The sequence below is a fragment of the Etheostoma cragini genome, chromosome 19 (genome assembly GCF_013103735.1).
Source record: "Etheostoma cragini isolate CJK2018 chromosome 19, CSU_Ecrag_1.0, whole genome shotgun sequence".
Taxonomy (NCBI): Eukaryota; Metazoa; Chordata; class Actinopteri; order Perciformes; family Percidae; genus Etheostoma; species Etheostoma cragini.
The window spans coordinates 13,958,778-13,980,521 of record NC_048425.1 but is presented as its reverse complement, the minus strand read 5'-3'; the positions used below and the strand labels follow the sequence as shown (position 1 = coordinate 13,980,521).

Here is a 21,744-nt window from a genome sequence, read left to right as displayed (position 1 = left end):
GCCCAAGTGGTTGGAGGAAGAGGCTGTTGGTTGACTGTGTGTTCATGATTTAATTTTGGGCATTTTTTATTGTTTTATTATAGAAAATCTTCACCAGAGCACTTTATAATTTAGTAAAAAAAAAAAAAAAGATTTTACTTTGTTTAAATGGAAGTCCCTGACAAAGTCAAAAAGTTTCAACTCAAAAAACAAATGTATGAAGTGCTTTTATGCATGTTAAAACTCAAAACGGGTCCGTCGGGACCCTAACACCATAGGAAGGTTAAATTAGTTAGTTTTTGGTTTCTTTTAATTAATTATGAAACGAGTTGAACCAAATCGGTGTTATTGTTATTTTGTTGACGCATTGCGGGGAGGGTGTTAGAAGTGCAAAGAAATTATTAATAACTCATTTTTTAACTAGGACATGAGGTTCAATCCCAATAACTTGAAGACAGCCCCTAACTCTTGTCTTATATTTCAAATATGATTTTATTTTAAAATAACACATGTAGTTAAAGATTATAAAAAATATGTAACATCCAATCAAATTGTCTGAAACTGTACCTATTCTCTCTGTGAATATGCAATATCTAGACACTAGACACTGTCACATTGCTGTAACTATAAAAACAGAGTGGTTTTCATGGAGAAACGTCTTATGTCTTTGGACTTTGATCCTACTTTTTTCACCTTGAGGCTACACCTGGCCCTTCCCTTCACCCCCTTGCCCATTCCTTAATATTATATTAGCCCATAGTCATCCACATATTGTACCTGCTAAGTGATAGGCCGCATAAATCAATTTTATATATACATATACACATAATAACTGTTATATGCGGTTTCCAAACCGCCTGCTGATAGCTGCCATTTCTTATCACTCCAGTTAAATATAGCAACGTTATGAAGGCACTGCCGTCTAAATGGAAGAGACTGAGAGAGAGAGAGGGAATGCATTTTGGTTCAAATTACTTAAGCTGCCCACAAAGCTCTTTGTAAAGCGGCATGGTTATGAAAATGTACTGAAAGGAGAAGGCAATCTTGATGACAGAGAATCACCTATATTCTTGTGGATTTTACTCATTATGTTGTCTGCAGATACTGTGATTCCCGGGTTCATAGAGTAAGTATTTTATTTTTTGCCCATACAATACATTCATAATGGTGAATATAATCATGAAGCACAGAAATGCATGCAGCTTTCTTACAACTTCAGGTGAAGTATTAATATCCATATAGCAGCATCCAGATTCCTCTAGCGATCACTCCACTCCAGGGCACAACTCTCACCCTCCCACTTCCTTTATATTTCTGCCTGTGAAATGGCGAGAGTAATTCTGCCATCTGCGGTATTAATTTGAAACGCCTAATACATAAGCTAATCAAGCATGTTTATTTTTCCTCCTAGTTGAGTTGGGCTTTAACATTTGCGAGGAAGTGTGTATCCCGTAGTTAATGAACTAAGCTGAAATGAGCTCTCATAACGGTGAAATCAGTGAAAACAAAGAGCACACATCCACCATCTCTTTAGCCCGGATGGTTCCAACAAGGGATAATTAGAGTTTTCTCCAAATGGCATCAAGTGTAGGCGTTGGTAGGGAAGGCCCGTTGGCGGACAGTGTGATGTAGTAAGACCATTTGATAGACAACAGCACAGCAGGAGAAAGAGGAGAGGAAGTGGGACTACAGAGCCAAGAGACACTTTCTCTTTCACTCTCATGCTCCCAACTGCTCCCAGTGCCAGAGACATGGGCCGCTGCACAGACAGATGGCGACGAGGTGTGTGTGTGTGTGTGTGTGTGTCTGCGTGTGTGTGACGTGATACAGGGTGAACGTGTGTGTGTGTGTGTGTGTGCACGCGAGTGATGGGTGGTGACGCCATCCGGCTTTGTGCCAGTGTGTGAGATGGAGTGCAAGAGATAGAAGGGGACCAAATGAAGGAGGATTAAGCACTGCAGAGGTGTGTGTGTGTGTGTGTGAGTGTGAGATTGTGTGTGTGTGTGTTCGTGCGTGTGCGTGTGTGTGTGTTCGTGTGTGTGTGTGTGTGTGTGTGTGTGTGTGTGACAGGTATGTTCTCGTGCAGTCATTAATCCACATGCTCTTTTTTTGTTCCACATCCAATTAGCTTGTGTACTTCATTACAGCAGCAACACAAGTTCATCTGCGCTGTCACTTTGCGCTCGGCCGTCGTCCTGCGCAGCGTCGCCGGGCCGGTGAGGGACCTCTCCTGATGACGAGAGGCACACCTACTGTAGGAGCTGTGGGCGTGAGGAGGATGTGTGTGGAAAGATTTAGTATTGCCAGAGTGCCATCTACTGGATTTTACCATCATTTCAATACATACTGTTTTATTATCATAACTCCTCTTGCATCCAGTATGTGCATACATGTATATTTCCCTTTAATTATTGTGATTTACTCTAATTATGCCAGCTTTATGCACAAAGCAATTCTCTCATCAGCTCGTTATGTTGATTATATTTTTCTCCTTTCTCAGGTTATTCTTTAAAAGACAAGTAGTGTCTCTTTGATGAAGATCTCTACAGTTAAAATGAGGATATTTTTCAGTAGACGTGTGAAGAAAATCACCTGAACATTGACAAAAGATTCATATTCACAGTACTGTGGAAATCAATATTTAATAAGTTGACTTTGCAGCTAAAGAGACCTTACTCTTATGTAATCTCAAATGACGTCAAGTAAGTTAAATGCTTGCAACCTGTATGAGTTGTCTTTTGAAAAATCATAATTAAGTTATTTTTTTTAAGTTACATTTGGTTTGGTGTAAAGATAAAGAAGAAGCCATTTATAAAGGAGCAATATTCATTTGATGTGTGCATTTAAATCGGTGAGGCAGTGGCAAATCACAGCACATGGAAGCCACTCACTTTAAAGATAGGAGGTAAATAGCACAGCTTCACATGGAGTCACTATGAGGGCAAATGGTGATGCACAGCGCCATCTTGTGGTGGATTCTATGAAGGCTGGCATGACACCACAATTTGACTGAAAAATACAGCTGAATGTAGAAACCGGACTACATGACATTAGAAGCAATGTCAGCTGACATCAAGAGTTGAAACAGCTAAAATAGCATTCCTCCAAAAGTTTGACACCAAGGAGATATTTAATATTTAGTAAAATGGCATTTCTCTTTCACTTCTCGTGGGGAGTGTGTTCGGATTAAGTATGCTGAGGTTTTAATGAAACGGATCATGTGGACACATACCTACGTATAGAAGCAATGCTATTTTCAAAAGTGCGGAGTTGAATTGTCTGTATGTGCTTGTATTTGTGTGCTGGAAAGTGCAAGTGCAAGTTTTTTTGCAATGTGACTAATAAGCAGCCAGTGTGTGCTTAAATGGTCATGAAATATGTACCAGACTTAAATAGCTCATCCATAGTGCCTTGAGAGGAATCCGGGCATTTCATTAAACACACGGCAGCTTGGCTCTGCTGCAAAATCATTCCTCCTTTGCAGAGGAAATACGTGTGTGTGTGTGTGTGTGTGTGTGTGTGTGTGTGTGTGTGTGTGTGTGTGTGTTTTCCTCTCAATAGCAATGTAATGTTAGAGAAATTAGCACTTTTATTACTTTTATTAGGGAAGGTTATACATTTAGACCAGCAAAAAATATAATATGTAGCTACTGCATTTAAATGAGTAATTTGGAGGTTATCAGAAGTTGTTACTAATCATTTAATGTAGTCCTTTATTTTTGTATTTTCCTGTTCTACTATGGCCAGTACCTCACTCTCTAATCCGGTGTGTTTGTGGCTTAGTAAAGATTCACCGTGGGGAAAATGCTAGCTGCTATCTGACATGAAACAGATTTGATCCATTTTCCAGAGCAAATCTGTCTTTTTCAGACAGACGGTATTCCAAAGAAATATGTCAGCAGTCTGGGGATTATGCTTTTTTTTTTTTTGCTAATCACCAAAAGACCCAACCTGCCCGACATTTCTTTGGTGCGACAATGCGGCGCGCCGGGCAAAAGTCCTTTTTCCCATTTAGATGCTTATTTCCCAACTCCTTTTATTCTCATTGTGTCGGTACAATCAGATGTATTAACCATTGACTTCACGCTCCACTGAGTTCCACGGCTATGTAATGCAAATGAAATGTGATTTAGCAGAAAGAATGTCACAACCTTGTTCTACTGATGTTGAGTGAATACACTCATCATCATCCATCCAGATTTCCTCTTCTAAAAGCGAGCGCGAGGAGCTGGCACGGTTTCCTCTGGCGGGGGATCAACCATCTATCTAAGGATCCTGGAGGTGAATTTCCGGGTAAACATTTTCCCTCTCAGTCCTGCCTCCCGACTGCACTTTCACACACAGCAAAATATCATTTATAATATATTGTAGCATAATGGTTCCTAGATTATATATACTGTAGTACACATCCTTGGAGGACCTTACCCTGAGTCAGGCCTCACAGGCAATTCAGAGTGTGTTTGTGTGTGTGTATCTGTGTGTCTTTTGCTAACCGGCTGGTGTTGTGGCCGTCAAGTGTAAGCACACAACATGTGGGATGAGCGTGATGGATTCCTCGTATCGTTAGTCGTTATTTGTGGCGTGCCTATAACCACAATTCCCCAGCCACAGCTTATTGCAGGGCGAAGCTGAGCGAGATGTACTCCGAGGCTGGCACCAAGCCACTGGCCTTTGGAATAATTCATCGGCCAAAAGCCCTCCATGTACTCACCGTGCAATATTTATACCCCGCTGAATGTATTTGCTCAGCTACATCACCCGGGGCAGGGATTTTCTCTTCTGAGAACAGCTTTTAGTATTTCAGACCTTCGTTTAGTCTGGGAAACATTTCTCTGAATCCGTCCCATGATCACATTGGTCTGCTTAGAATGACGTGTAGGAGCCAGATAGAAACTTGCATTTCATGATGTTTTTAATGCCTAAACCTGGTCCCTTGTCTACAACTTCAACTATTTAGTGTATTCATCTGACAGTAAACCTAAATTACAGAGATGTGACTGTAGAGGGCGACTGATATATCAGCGGGCCGATATTAGGCTTTTCCCAATCTATCGGCATCTGCATTTATACTGAACGATCTTTATTTTTTTTTTACATTCATTTTTTTTTAATATTCATGTATCAGAATCAATTATGACAGAAATGACATTAAATGATTCTGATGAATGAATATTTAAAAAAATAAAAACAGACTGTTAATCATGTTATGGGTGTTGGGGTTGCATAGTCTGTCCACCAGAGGACGGTCTACAACGTCCCTGTTGGTTACACTGATTTTTTAGTTTTTTTGTTAAGGGGTTTTTGTTCAAAGGACTTGTATTTTTATACATTTTATTAACAGAACTTTAATATATTTTGATGTTCCTCTGTTCTGTTGTGACAATAAAACGAATTGTTTTATTAGTGAGAACTCATAAATAACTACAAATAACTAACGTTAGGAAAATCTCTATGTTGTGTGACGCGTTTCTGGATTTTTTTTCAAATACAAATCAGCCGATTTATTGCCATAACAGATTTTGAAATAACCAAATATTTGTATCGTATTGGCCTTAAAAATCCTTTATCGGTCGGTTTCTAGTGAGTGATTTTAACAATGCCGCTAACGATAATTTGGGGACTACATTTTGGTCATTATTTACTAGAAGATGGACATTAAGCCACACTGACCGCGATGTGTCTTCTGTCCCTGCATGAGCTTGTCCTGATAGTCTCTCTACTCCACCCGCAGTGCCCCGCCCAACCCTCCGTCTGAGCTCTCATTAGACTTTATGTTGTTTGTCTGGTTTGTTCTTGATAACCTTTTTTTCCTCTTTGTTTCCACTTCCCTTTGTTTTTGTATTATTTTTTTCCTTAGTTGCTTCACTACAAATGTACTTTCTCCATCCTCTGAGGCTAAGCATGTAAATGCTTAATATTTTGCAGAGCGGAATGTTAATGGACATGAAAAGAAAAAAAAAATTTGGATTTGGAAACACATTATTTCTCATGGTGGTGCTCTCTTAAAAGAGCAAGTTAAAATGCTGAGAACAGATGTTAGGCAATTATGATTCACTAAAACCTAAGTTTTAATATGTGATAAAGTTCTCCTTATCAATATTGAGTGTGTTTTCTTTTTTAATTCCGACCAATTATGAGTTCACAGTCATTGTTGAGTAATAGCAGAATATGATTACATTAATATTCTGTTCATCAAATATGTACAAAAGTGGTCATCATTGAGTGGGTGTCGTATTTAATTTGTTTATGTTTATATCTTTATTAAGGACAGAGTGCAAAAATTAGATTAGGCCTAGCTATAAAAGTATGTGCTCCTTCAAATTTGACACTAACCAATATGTGACATATAACTTTTGACTTTATTGTCATCAGCTTTGAATAGTGACATACTGGGTCCTAGTTTAACGATCTAAGGGCACGGCGGGAAGCGCCTGGCGAAGGTGTGTTTAGGGCGTGTCAAAGCCACTTCGCTAGTTTGACGGCGGAATAAAGGGTCGCGCGCCGGATAAAGGGTTTTACTTGGGGTTTTCTTCAATATTCATAGGTGTGTTCTGGGCGTAACATGCAATCAACCAATCAGAGAGTCATCTCCCATTCCCTTTAACAGCCAGGCGCGCTTGTACCTTAGCGCATTGCTATTATGATGGCGGATTTGCACCGTAATATTTTTATTAGTGTGTGCACGAGCCTAGGTCCCTTTTACTAATGCGCTGTCGAAATAACAATGACATGCTGTGTTATTGACTTTAGACCAGGTTTTGTTGGTCAATGGCGCGATGCCTCAAGATAGCAACACGGCCAGAATGCACCCGAACACACCTCCTTGTAAGACCAGCACGCCCATGGGCGCACAGATGGGTGCGGGTGCATCTGCTATTTAAATGACGTGGGTGCTAGAAGGGACATTAACACCTACATTGGTCTTAAAAAAAGAGTCTTTGAGCTGCGCCAGGTGCAAAATAGGGCCCACTGTCTTTCATTGTGTTAATCCCACTCACACCAGAATTAGCTTAGTTTGCTCCCAACTCCTTACATACAACAGGAATTGTATTTTTTATCACAATACAAGTCTTACAAGTCTAGTCTTAACACTTGAATAGACCCAAGTGGTTTGAACTCTAACCTTTAACTCATATTGAAACTTCCTAGAAGAATTTGAGTTTAAGACATGTATATGACATTTTTAAACCTCATAATGTCCTCAGGTCAAATTTGAATAAGTGCTGAAAATATCAACATTAGAAATATCAACTTCCCAACTGGAAAAAAACCCTCTAAAAAACACCCACAACATTGAAAAAGTGACAAAAATGTTGAAAAAAGTGAAAATAGTGTTCAAAAAACTTTTTTTCATGGTTGATGGGAAGACAACACAAGGGCGAAGTAAAATATATCCTAATGTCATTTACTCAATCAAAATGATCTTTTTATACCATCCATACAATGTAAATGCTACAACTTCATTTCAAAACAACAAAATAATAAAATTGAAGAAAAAAAGAAGAAAAGCTCTGGTACACCGCTCTGTGGTTTTTCAATAAAAAAAAGCTGTTCCTATTCAATCCGAAAGCCGCTTTTCTCACATTAGAAGCTTAAAGTGAAGAGAAAAATGTAACTGCGTACTTTGCAATTAAGCTCTTTTCTCAAGAATTAATGAGATTAAGTCCTAACGAAATTAGCAACCACATATGCTAAATTCAATATGGAAAACCTTGTCTGAGTAAAACAGCATCCCTATAGATTGGGTGGTTTGAATTTGAAAGAACAGGTGTCCAACTCACCAAGAAATGAGGCTCCTCTGTTTGGTTCATGCAGGTGCCAACATGCTGCCCGATGCTGTGGTTCTACCTCGCCGACTCACCACTGAAAAGAATGCCCCCTTTGCCCCCACCTAGAAGATCAAAAGAATTGGTGGGATTAGGCTTCATTCCCAAAAGATTCAACACAAAATATGACATAAAGCTAAAGAAAAAGTACGACTGTTTGGAAAACTACAAGGAAGGACTGAAATGTAGCCAAATGAGTTTCTGCTATTCTGTCATTAACAGCGTCAGAATCAAGTGTATCCACACACTGCTCGCCTGAGAGGCTTAGTCCATCATTTCAAAGCAGAACAAATCAGTGGAGGGAATGCATTTCTAATATAAGCATGCTTTTTATTCCTTTTTTCATCCTTATTTATTTACTGCTGCAAAGAGCAGGAAACATGTAACTCGAGAGAGAAAGCACAACAAAATTTCAGATTATATAATTAGTTTTTTATGGCGGTGCATTGTGTCTCTGACGCAACCACCTTGCTCGTTCTTCTACCCACTCTTTTGGTACTGCACACTTCAGCCTCACTGTCATTTGGCAAATTTGACTGTAGTATCAAAGATGTGTGAAAAATGAAAAAAGTGATCCTACTTTAGCTGGAAGTCCCACCATGCATTTGTGTAGCCTTGTGTTTGCAATAGAAAATGAAAAGATAATATTGCGGCGCTACCCTGAGGTGATACCCTAGCTCAAAATAATCATCCAAGGTCAATCTAAATGACTCCACTTTACATCCCAGTGGCATCCCCTTAGTGGTATTAGAAAATATTCGTGGAGTGTTTTTAAACCGGAAAGGCTGTATTTGCATGAAATTAACCTCTCAAAAGACATATTGAAGACAGACATTAAATCTGACGTGCCTGTGGAATAACTCATGAGCATTTGCATAACATTTGCCTCCTGCGCAGGTGATAAAGCAGTACTAAGCCTGGATTACCGTATTTGATTTTTGTGTGTGTGTGTATGTGTACAGATCTCTGTATGGGAGTAGGTGTGTGTTTGTACAAATAATATCTATTTTCTACCGTGAACCCGTATGTATGTGCATACTGGAATCTGTTGTAGCTGTTTTGGCATGCCTCCCCATTGCCAGAAGGGCCACAGAGAACAGCGTGCTATGCCTGACTGCCATGTTACTCATGTGACCTCATGAAAGTACAAGTCCCTTCAAGCAATATAATAAATCATCGCAGACGGTGCCGGCCCACAACACATGCTTAGATGCAGGCACACACTTTTTTTTTGCTAGTAGCCAGAACACAATATATCAAATTTAAGAAGTATGGCGACACAATCATATCAGGTACCCTGACCCTACGAGGTAGTGTGATGGACCAGTGGTCAGCTAGGTCACACCACAATGGAAAGCTTTTCTTTTGACCCTGTGGATGGCCATATCCATTGAAGTATCCTTGAGCGTTAGAATTAACCCCTAACCTACTCCTAAGAGAACTCCTACCTGGCAACATCTACAATAGGCCTTAGAAAGAAGACAGATGAAATGGAAACGTATCCCTGTGGGTTGATCACAGAGGATGGCCATAATTCAACACAGCAGTAATGCACTGTGGATGGTGGCACTTTATCTTTTTCCCGTTTATAATTGGCCCTTGCTGTAAAAAAAGACCACATTTCCCAGTTAACAGGTCGCTTCTTATTCATTGTAAGCAGTTTTCGGAAGTAGACTTTGGAAACTTTTTTGTTTAGATGCTGGACTTATTACTTCTATTACTATTCTAAACGAGGTGACCTGCTACTGCTGTGGATTCTGCTTTATATAACACAGCTTCCTCTGTCAGGTGGTAAAATGCACTAAAACGTCCTTAAACAAGTGTCTTTAAGGCTTTCTCTCCGAGCAGATTCAATTTAAATGTAATGCCTTAATGGTTGGGGAACAGGACATTCAAATGGCCTCCATCAGACAACACGGTGGTGACAATTTAGCCGCTGTCGTTTACAATTCTTCAGGCACAAAGTTAGTCTAACCCCCTTGTCTGTACTTAACTGTTTTTGTCCTGACTTTCCACTGAAGCTACATTTGCCACTGTCATCTTTAATTTAAATCACTTTGCTTCACCTGAGCCTCCAACACATTTTAAATGTTGACAGTGATTTCCACAAGGGACAGAGGGCATCATATTTGCCAAAGGCTCTGAGTTAAAAGCAGCGTTGCTTCATTGCATTGGGAAAATATTTAAGGCTGCCAGTAAAAAAAATAAAAAAATAAAAAAAAAGACAAAAAAGCGAGGGCCTTGTTCCAATAACTAGACCCTGGGTATGAACAGCCCTGCTATAATTTGATCTTAAAATAGCACACTGCAAAGAACTTTCCTTGCAGGTGTATTTTATAAGTTCATATGAAATCCTGTGGACATGTGGTCATAAATTATGTTCTGGTGTGTGCTGCCCAGGGAACAGTAACACAAATGCTCCAGTTGCAGCTGCACCTGCTAGTCCTTCGGGACAAACTACAGCGATACGTATCGATCGGAGAAATATCAGCAGTGTGATAGAGGGTCACTCCACTCTGGTCCCGAAGGACATGCACTGTATGTTTAATGATCCCAACGAGATCATCATTATGATGATGATAAGGATGAAGATATTTTAATTTGACACATGATTTATTGCAGTAATGTTAAACATTTGTGCTCTACATGTGACAATACAGTAGAAGGCATTGCAGTGATGATAGTCTTTTGATACATGATTTTGGACTCCGTGTATTTACATTTAGGTCACCCACTGTAACTATCGTATTGTTGACTTTCCTCAGGAAGCATCCTGTTGTGTGTATGCATGTGTGCTTAAGCCTCCACAATGTGCTAAAAGGACCTGTCAGCTGTCTAAATGCTGTGAGAAGTGTGAACGGGTGCGTTATTTCACAGTCTTAATGTGGAAACAGATCCCTTGTTTAAAAAAAAAAAAGCAGCAGCAATAGAGAATCCTGTACTCCAGAGGGCACCATTAGCATGCTTTATGTGTATCACTATGCAAAACAGAGACATACCCGGGATTTTTCAGTCAAGAACAGTAGCCAAACAACTGATCTGTAAATGTCTATGAGAAATATTCTGGTCACTACAGTCCACTGTGTAATATTGTTAACACAGCTAGAGGAGAAGGAATTTACTTTTCAATTTGTCAAAGGGCAAGCCTGGTTCCAAAAAAAGGAAATCAAACTTTGTTTTCCATGTATAGTATGAGTATTATTTCATATCAAATAATAAAAGTCAGGCAGTCAAGAAACCACAGTGACATAACAATACATCATGTGTTCTTTCCTTACAGTCATCTATACTAACAACGTTAGTTTTTTGACCCTTGATAATTCTGGAGTGTGGTCTATCTGTATAGTGTCTTGAGATAACTCTTGTTATGAATTGATACTATAAATAAAATTGAATTGAATTGAATTGATATGATTTCAATAGGTTGACTTTATTGTCTTAAGTTATTGGGGGGGCATTGGCATTTGAACATTGAAAACATCATTTTGGTCATCAGTGATTGACATAGATGGAGTGCTTTATTGAAAAATACAATTTCAAGGAAGGTTTTCTTGGATCTTACCCGTTTGGAATAATGCTTTGCGATCGCTGCCTCGGACCAGAGTGATGAAAGAAGAGAACTCCTCAGAATCTCCCTGGAGGGAAAGAAAACAAGAGGTCACGGTGTGTCATGCTTCAGTGTACTGCATCATTGTCGATTCACGGCTAAACACTCAGTTCATTGTGCTGTTAGTTGCGTACGTAATCACATGTTGAGACCTACGGCATGGGCCGCTGACATACCCTTCAGCCACTACGCGTTGCTGTGTTATCAGCGTAGTCCTATTAGGGTTTGTCGACATGCGTCATGTACTTTGAGGAGGTGATTTCCCTTTGTGCATAATGAAAGCTGCTAAAAATAGACTCCTGCATCAGTGCTGACAATGCCTCCACCACGTACTGAAGACAGGGTAGCAGGATATTTGGATATGTCTGCTTGTAAGGAATACTTTCTGACAGTGACTCCTCTTAGCTGTGTGCAAGAAAGCATGAATATGTGCCTGACATACACGCACACACACACACTGGTACACAGTAATAACCATACAGTGCACATGTGTGGAACCTTAATTGATTTTGTCAGAAGATAATAGGGTGGTAAGGGACCCTAAATGATGTCCAAGGAGCATATTCCTCCTCATTCTTGAAAACACCCAGACACGCTTTTTCAGACAAACAAACATCTAGTAACGGCGTCTCATGTTTACCTTTTTTAATTTCAAGACCCGAGCTGGGCTCAGTAACGGAAGAGGGACACATGCTTGGACTACCCTCATACGTCACAGCGTCGCCTATGATTGACAGATCTCTGCCTCTGTTTGTCTTGCATTACAATGACACTGATAATTGGATGTTGGACACCATTGCACACACGTCCTCTACTATCTGCTGCCTCAGTGCACTGTTTTGCATCTTCAAAGCAGCGCAAATGTGAATCTAGCTTGGCTTTTTGCATCTGTAATCCAGCTTCACAATCTCTTTTTTCTACTTTGCCGACGCACTTGGTATGCAAAAATCATATGTTTACTTTCAAGATCAAAGTTTCTTTCTCCCTCCCCTTCTTCATTTTCCCCATCTAAAAATGGACTCTTTTCATTATGCAAGCCAACAAAAAGCAGCGTCTGCTCATGTAGCCCATTTCAAGCATACTGATTAATTAGTTTGTGTAATTAGCTTAATGATTTAGAGAAACATGGCCATGGCCACCAAAGAAGCTATGCTAATGGACCCTGTCTTTGGCAATTAAAATGCCCATAACTTAACAATAGTGCCTTAAAAGTCCAGCTATCCGCTGCGAAAAAAGTAGTTTGTGCATTAATCAAAATGCAATCATATTAGCTGGTGTTGTGTTAACAAACCCTGTACTTGTGAGACTTTGTTGATATGGTATATCTTTGTATTGAGTACTATTTTCCAGAAGTGCAGACCCCACTGGAAGACTGAGCTAATGAAGTGTTCTCATTTCTCACGATTAACTTCAGCGTTTGCGGCACACTAAGTGCACTTAGACCTCAATTTAGACTTGAAATGTGATGTAAGATGCTGAAAATGTGAAACCTGCTTTTAGTGGCACAAGGAGAAAAGTTAAATTCCACGTATGTTATTATGCCCTTCTATATATCGTCTGTCTACCAGTTATGTTAAGTCCTCCTCTGTGTGTGCACGCACTGTAAAGTGCATGAGTTAGGACCACCAGTTATGGACTTTACAGTTTCCATTAAATATGAGCCAAACCAGACAGTATCTCTGCTCTCTGACGGTAGCATCAGCATTCCTGGCTGCACTTCAGACATAAATCGCCAGTTTATGACCTTCCCCTCTACAGTAACCAACAGAGACACAGCTCGACTCATAAAACCACCAGAATGTTGAGGGTGAGTTGAAGATACATACACAACTTCTAAAACGCCAGTCAAGTGGGAGCAGTTTGACAAAATGCAATCCTTATTTATTTTCAGTGCTGGGAGATCACACCCAGTCATTAATGACTAGTAATTTACAGCACACTTTGCCGCTGACAAAGTATAGGGATTATGGCGTCGTGGTTCTTGTAAAAACGGGACAGGAAATGGACTGCGGTGTGGAGGGTTGGTTCACTTCTTCACATTGCAAGAACACTGTAAAATTAGCCTCAGGCCCGGGACTAAAAGTGGCAATAGAAATGTCAACTTAAATACTGTCCAGTTACAAATAGAGGCTGGTATTGAACACTAAATCTTATTTGGGGAAGCACTTCAGTGGTCCATTGCCTATACAATACTGTACCAACAAAATAAAGAGCATTTAACTGGAATGTCAATCACATATTTTCCGCCTGATTACAAGCATCATAAAAGATTCTTTATGACAAAACCATGAAAGTCAATTCAATATTTCATTAAGACAAAAACAGCCAAGTAGTTACACAGCAGGCAGACGCAAGGGAACATTAGCATTGATTCAGAGTCATGTTTCGGGCCATTAGCCAGGGTGCTAGCCTGGCTGTGCTACGTACTTCTTTCAACTGTGGCAACTTATCTCTAGTTACAAGTTACTTAACTCATTTGATTTATAAGAATCAAGCGACGCTGCTGTATGATTCCAAAAACTAATGTCATTTGCTGCAATTGTTTCAGCAGTTCCAACAGATTGCATCCGCCATCTCACTGAAAGCCTCTTTAATGAAATGCAAAGGCAAATTTGTCATTAGGCTTCACAGCACACCCAAACACAGTAATTGCCATGCAGGCTTGATAACAGTCTGTTTGTGTCTGTGTGTGCATGTTTCCAGCAGGTGCGCTGCTCTATGCTTGTGTGAGCTGAACATCACAGTCCCGAGTTTGACACCATTGTGTCAAAAACTCTGTGCTCAGCTCGTCAGCTCTGGTGCGCTGTGCCCAAAACAAGCCAGCTAAAAATGAGCACTTGGGAAGTGATCTGCATTTCGTTTCCATCTCTCTACCGCTCTCTGTACCAACAGCTGCCTCAGTGGCTCAGGGTAGCGTCACTGTCAGACGTAGATGGAATTAGTTAAATAGTACATCATATGTCTATTCAGAATTGGCGTCATGCATCCCAAAAAAGATATGCTTTGACTGGGAGGTGGTTTGATATCTGAGACACATTTGCATAGGTTTGCAGTTGTCAGGCCTGTGTTGACGGGATATCACATTTGCTATGTGAGCTGTCTCAGTGAGAAATGTTCGCATCCAAACACTCAACGATGCCTCTTTTACTTATGAGTTATGTGCATACTTGGCATGATAAATACAGGTGTTAGCTCTTTATTGCTAAAACTGGCCATTGGTGTCCCTCCTGTCCTTTATGTAATTGCATATTTTTTTAGAAAATAGCCAGACCTTTGTCTTAGTCTAAGTAAACTGAATTTTCTTGCATCTTTCTCTCAGAATGAAGACTGTGGACGGCTGCTGCTGCTGCTGCTGTGCTGAGGAATCTGTGAGTAGAGACATCTGTGTATGGTTTCTTATCATGCTGGAAACTTCCCATCATGCTGAAACAGCTCCTCGCCAACGGCTATCATAATCGGCTCAGCGTGCATAACGTTAATCGTTCAAATATCTCATCAACACAACAGGATGAGCATGCCGTCAGTGCAAAGCGGGGAGCGAGTGACATAATGTGTCGTAGACAGAAAGTGAGAGATTTGTGTGTGTGTGTGTGGGGGGGGGATTTGACGGTGGAGGATGAAGAGACACAGAGGGTGAAAGATCAGATGAGATAATGAAAGTGAGAATGAAACAGGAAGGTGCACACGAAAGAACGGGAAGAGGGAAAACCCATTAAGGTAAAGTGGGAGAATTGCACGAAGAGAAGGAGAGAGCGAGGAAAAGAGGGCAGCTCCTCTTAGGAAACTCTACGCCACTGTATTCTGTCCCTTTTTCCAGTCAGCTTTGGAGGAAGATGATAGCATTGATCATCTTCTTAAAAGACCGCTTTTCCTGTCACCGTATCACCTCGCGTCATTAAGATGACTGGTTGAGTTGCCTTAAAAGGTTTCTCTCATGCCTGGCAAAGACAAGCTGTTGGATCGCCTTCCACATTCTTGCCTCCCTTTATTTTGGCGAGACTGCTGACAAACCTAAGAATGCCTAAGTGTCCGTCATATTGATTTCCAGCCATCTGCTGTTATTAGATCAAATTTAATGAAAGAGGGCCAAAGTCAGGGAAAGAAATCGACTCAAAATGGTGTTGAAATGTGACCCATCCAAACCCAGTGAGCATGTCCACACGGACTGAGATTGTATTGTAAAATGTCAATGTTAACACATGTTCATCAATCCAAACTGGGTAATTTCATCACATTCATCGCCTGCAGGACAGATTGTCAATTGTCCCGATACATTACTTCTTCTTGTTTAGGCTCCCTAAGGAGTTCCCGTCTCAAATCTCACGCGATCACTGAAGTACATAAAGTTTGTTCTCCGTATCGCTCACATTTCCTCCTCTATAAATCCACTTGTCGCCACGTAAATCTTTGGGAAGTTAGGCCGCCTTGTGCCTTTGCTTATTAGCTAGCCAAGGATCAATTCATCACCTTTGAGGACAAAGAATGGAGGCGCTTGGGGATTCTCTCTATCCCTTTGATTTATAGAGTTGGAGGAGAGGCAGGGCATTTTTGGGTCATGCAAATTCCTCTCGGCACAAGTGCCTGCCCCTCCCGCCTGCCCCTCCCCCCTCCTCTTCGTGCTGAATTAATTTATTTGGCAGCGAGAGGCAGAGCGGAAGTTGTAAGTAAATCAGGTGGTAGGAGTATGCGTGAGAAGGTTAAGCATGTTCAAGTAAGTGTTAATGATGGCGCTGCGTGAATACAAGGACCATGTGTCAAAGGGAACGATCCACTTTCAGTGATGGCTGAAAGAAGGCTGGTTTGGATTGTTGGATTCAAATCCACAGCACAGACCTTTCACGCAATTCTAAGCCTCCGCCACTAGTCTGTGCTATTGGTCTAGCACATTTGTCCCTCGGCTCTTGTGACCCATTTTCTCCCTGTAAAAGGCTGCAGGAGCTGTGGCTGCCCCACCTCACCTGCACTAAGTGGCTACCTCGTCTTGGCAGATGAACTACAGTGCCAGGCTGCTGCTCTACAACTCCCTCATTTGTAATTGTCCTCATGTAAATGATGGGCTGGGGATTGGGGGGGAAGGGGGCTTGTGGGAAATGTATTTCTCGTGATGTATAAGTGGCTCCAGTGAGGTTGACGGAGTGTTGCTGGCTTTGCATAGCGATTACACGGCAGGTTTGAAACATTGCATCACATATTGGTTTAGTATACAAGTGTGAATCCAGTGTGACTCGATCTTTTATCATCAGACACTTAAAAAACATTATAAGGGAAGAGGAGGCTCTGTTTTGAAGTTACAAAATGCACTTTTTTTTTGTCAGAACAATGACTTGGCTGTGTGTGTGTGTATACATGAGCTATGCGTGTGTTTTAGACAATGGACAGAAATACACGTATACACACTTAGAAGTCGCTCCGTGTCTGGCAGCTTTTCCAGATATTAAACATTTGAATCCGACAAGAACCTTCTGCATCACATGGATTTTCTTAAATCAACCCATCCCGTGTCCGTCTCAGTGTGCGTGCGTCATAACTACAAAGTAGTGTGCAGGCACCAGTTCACAACTCACTCGCCACTGTCTTGGCTCTCGTCCACACTCATCCCTCCTCATAACAAATGAGCCACTACCGGCCAGCAGATTCCTCCAACGCCCACCAGTACCACCACATCTTTGTCCTCATCCCTCTCCATTGCTCTCCCTCGCACGTTCTCTCCCTTTTCCTTCGTCTACCTTTTTTAGCCACACTATAGCTTTTTTTTGTGGCACAGAGCATAAGACACTCCGTTTGTTGAGTGGGCAACGGGGAGCGGAGGAGGAAAGAAGAGAAATAGAAAGAAAAGACGCAGAAGGAGGAGGGAGGAAGAGAGTTATCTAACAGGATTAAAGGAGAACAACGGAATGGAAAGCACTTAAAATACTTGACATGAGCCCTTTTGCAAAACGGAGGGGATGAGTAACAATGGCTGAATCACTCTTGAGGCTCCCTGTCTCAATACACTATGCGCTCTCCTTCTTCCTCTCTCTCTCTCTCTCTATTACCACTTACTGTACCTCTCTCTTTCACTCTCCTTCTATAGGCCCCCTTTCCACCTGATTTTGACTTGCCGTCCAGGGGATTTGATGGATCTCTGAGGAGTCATGATAATAACATGAGAGAGAGACTGCATTTAATTAAGCAATGGAAGAAAAGGTATTTAATTCAGATGAAATGACCGGCATATACTGTATGCCTTGGGTAGATTTTGTCAGATTGAGGGCGAGGGAAATCAGGAGGGAGGTTGGTTGGAGATGAGGAGATGAGGAGGTGCAAAGGTTTCAGAATGGGATCTGGTGAGACAGTTTGGAACAAAGCAAGAATGGATAATTGGCAGATGTAGAGGACAACTGGAAGAAAGACAAGCAGAGGTTTGGCAAAAGGCAGAATAATCCAGGGTATAGTGCATGGCTGGGTGACTAGATGATGAAGTATGTCCTGTCAAGAACAGGGCGCAATAGAACAACTGCTTGGCCCACTTCTGTCCCAAACCAGGGGGGGAAAGAGCAGATACAATGATTTTACAGCAAGGCCAAACTAATTTCTTAGTTACTTCTACCGGTCTGTTACACACAAGTGTGTGTTTATTGAGATGTCAACAGCAAATAGGAACAAATAGCCCCCCCCCCCACACACACACACACACACACACACACTCCCACCTTACAAGAATCAGAAGGGTGGAACAACATGACAAATTTCCTCTGGGCGGATCGAACTTCCGGGAGAGAATAGCACTTCAAACGAGCTGCGTGCCGAGCCAGCTTCCCTGCTCGTCTGACTCACGAAGATAGCCGCCGTCTGGCAGCTCGGCCCAAAACACACACACACACACACACAGATTCGCTCCTTTGCACACAGGTGTGGGAGCACACAGGATTTTGCATAAGTACACACCAGCCCTCTTCTACTGTACTCCTCTAACATCCTATCTTACGCTGAATAATCCTCCATATCTTGTAACAGAAGATGCGGATGCAGAAGATCTTTGTCCAAAACGACCTAACAAACCGCCTACTTTTTGAGCAGATTTTAATGCAGTAAACTAATGTGTTTACACTTGCTATAAAAAGACTCCACTTGGCGCATAATATCTGGGGATAAGGTCTCTGGAGTTGCTGCTGCCTCTCTTTTTATATCACATAACAAACATGTGACGGCAGTAGGATAGAAAGTCTTCACCCTTTGTAAATAGGGCACCATTTGAATACTTTACTCATGGCTTGTGCTTATTGCGCATTCATTTCTTTTGGAGTTATTGCTGCTTTTGAAAATGAAAACATACAAATAAATAGGTCTGCGAGTGTATGCACACACAACCTATTCTGTCCTCCTTCTCAGCAGGAGATAATGCATCTTTGATGGTTATGTAAGGGAAATTTTAATTTTAGTAAGATCCTGGCAGTATGCACTAAATAATTGTGACTTCACCGCCTGGTGGACTTGCACGATTAAGCGTTATATAATCGCAATCTCGGTTGACGATTTAATTTTCAACTTAGATTTTTTTTTTTTAAACGACTTTGATTCTCATTTCATTTTAAGAGCCGACTGCATAACAAACGCTACTTCTTCCTTCTGTGAGTTTTAAACATAGACTGGATAAAATAGGTCTCAAAGCGCTCCCGAGTGCTGCGATGCTCTCCCTCTCTTCATTGAAGCCTCTATGTTGACAGGCCTGTGGTGAGGAGCAACATGCTATAGGTAACAAAAGAAATCTATGTTTGGTACGGACAATTTTTTATTTTATTTTTTCTCATGGTCCATGTGTGCAATTAACTTTACAAAAAAAAAAATCGTAATTCATATTTTTGCACGAATTGTGTTGACCTACCATCTGAGACAGGCCTAAGAGAGATTTGACTTTTGGTGCTAACTCTCCAAACAGAAGACTTTGAAGAAAGGAGCTTCTGGGATTTGAAAGTTAAAAGATAAAGGCTTGGTTGCACTGGTGATCTGCGAGTGCCTCAATGTTCAGCTTTATTCCATGACAAGAATCATTAGGCTAGGAAATAAACCTGTTTGGATAACTCCAAGGCATAATCAGTTGTTTACAATGTCAGGGGAGGGTGGGAGAGGATGGAAGCAGACGGAACAAACGCTTCACAGACGGAGGGTTTAAAGAATAAAACCTCAGGGTGACCAGACGTCGCTCTAACATACTTTGACTCTTCTCCGACACACTCCTCATGTGTGGCAGCGTGGGGCAGGTGGGAAAAGCAGTGCGAGAAGGAAAGAATGGAGGGCATAAAGGATGGATCGAGGAATAAAATATATGTGGTTGAGGGAAGGATTAAAGAGAAAGCGTGAGACTAAAGTAGAACAAGAAACAGAAAATGCACAGATAGCCTGAGAGCTCCTTTAAGTTAACTCAAGTGCCCTTCAGCAAGGCACTCCGACTGCTCCAATGAAGCTGCTCAGTGAGCAGGCAGCTCCCAGGTGCAAAGCTGTGAATGAGTATGACCTTTCTCACTCTGCAACTACTCCCCAAGGCTGTTCCTGTAAATAAGAATGTGTTCTTAGTCAATATGCCTCGTTTAATAAAGGATTACACTTTAAAGAGAGCAACGCAGAGAGACAGGAAGAGGGAATGAGAGCAATGGAGTGCAGCAAAATCCACTTAAAGGATAAGGGAAAAGAGAAATTGACTAATTCCATGAAGTTGTTTCAGCTTGAGATACAGTAGGCGACGTTTCCATTCAGGAAGGTCAAAGACATCGCGCCTCCCGTGATTGCAGCTGATCTGAGACCTGTGACGGAGTGAGGCACATCACCATACACCTCGCTATGGTTGTCAGAATACTAAAGAGAAAGTCACGTCACTGAAGGAAAAGAGAAAGTGAAAGACGAAAAGGCTGGTATGAGAGACAAAGCGTTGCAAGGCAGCGCGGGTACGGAGGACAGAATATTAAATAGTGGCGTGTAAACTGAAATGTGTAAAGCAACACAGCCAGAGAAGGAGAGGCAGTAGGTAAGAAGAAGAAGTGGAACGGTGAATGAATATTAGGAACAGGGCTTATTAACCTGGTGTTGATATGGATGAGGGAGGAAAGAGTGAGGACGGGGGGGGAGGAGACAGTCTTAAAGTGAAGGAGAGTGTGCAAAAGACAGATAGGGGTTCTAACTCTCCTCTGGGAAGGTTTGGAAAGAGAAAAAAAAGCGCTAGACAGGTGAGATAGAGAACGAGTGAATGGGAGAGAATGGAAGGAGACGTGTGGGATAAAAGGAAAGGAGAGAGCAGAAGAACATTCTTGGAAGGAGAGCAGAGATAAAAATAGAGGAGGAGACAGAAGGAGAGACAATTCGAACAAGTCCAAACTATCATGCCAGAACACAGTTATCTCCCAAAGTACAGACAGTACATTATCACCACTTGCACCAAAAACAGCCTGAATCATCAATTAATGAGATCCGGCACGGGTAAACCCAACGCACTGTCTCAAGCACAGAGGTATCAGTGCTGACGAAGGTAGTGCGATGGCGAGAGGATACGGCCGTGCAGACGATTTCTCATTATCTGCCGCGTGTCAGTTATTAACGCGGTATCCATTCGAACATCTAATTAATGCAGATAGCCAAATGCCAAACCTGATGAAATACCGTGATGAGGGATTAGCTGGAATAACAAACGCTCTGACCGGCATAACTTTGTCTCCCTGATTAGGTGGGAGAGAGAGGAGGGGAGAAGCATTTCTGGATCACTTAAGTCTTCTTCTTTTTTTCTCCCTCTTTTCCTCCTCCTACCTCCACTCCACTGTCCTTAATGAAGACTTTTTCCTTCTGCCATGTGCCCCCATTCTCCAAGTTTCCCTCCCCTAAGTCGCTGAGTGCTGTCCTAATTCCATTCTGATAGATGGAGAGGGGAAGAGGCTCATTAAAAATGGCTTTGCTGATTGTGCTTCTCCTGTTTTTTTAAGTTTGTGTGTGTGTGTGTGTGTGTGTGTGTGTGTGTGTTGTGCCTGGTCAAGTTTTTTCCAACCCTGTTTTTTAGCGTTTGGTATGTGGGTAATTATTATTTTGAACATTTTGTTGCAATGTTTTACTCCAGAGATTTGCCCGGAAAAAATAGGACATTATATCAAACGAAAAGGGATCAAGCCTCCAAAAACCAGGATGTGGCTATTTAGAAATAAAAAAGCAAAGGCCAGATTGGCTAAGATAGAAATATCAAGTCTCGAGCAGAGTTCAGATACACCTTAGGTCCAAAGAAGAATAGGTGAAGAAGAGCTATAAAAACAGAACAGACAGTTCTATAATACATAGCTTTTTTTTTACCACTGGCAGGTGTCCCAAACCAAACAA

General features: G+C 41.4%; 1 protein-coding gene across 44 annotated transcripts in view; it reads right to left on the bottom strand.

Annotated features, from left to right (window-relative positions):
* LOC117934721 (receptor-type tyrosine-protein phosphatase delta-like) overlaps positions 1–21,744 on the bottom strand; it is a 362,606-nt gene that overhangs the window by 205,518 nt on the left and 135,344 nt on the right. For all 44 annotated transcript variants that reach the window (XM_034856605.1, XM_034856642.1, XM_034856639.1 and 41 more), the window contains exons 5-6: positions 11,368–11,440; positions 7,761–7,870 (exon numbers count right to left, since the gene is read on the bottom strand). The gene's annotated coding sequence lies outside the window, so the exon portion shown is untranslated. The remainder of the gene's footprint in view (positions 1–7,760; positions 7,871–11,367; positions 11,441–21,744) is intronic.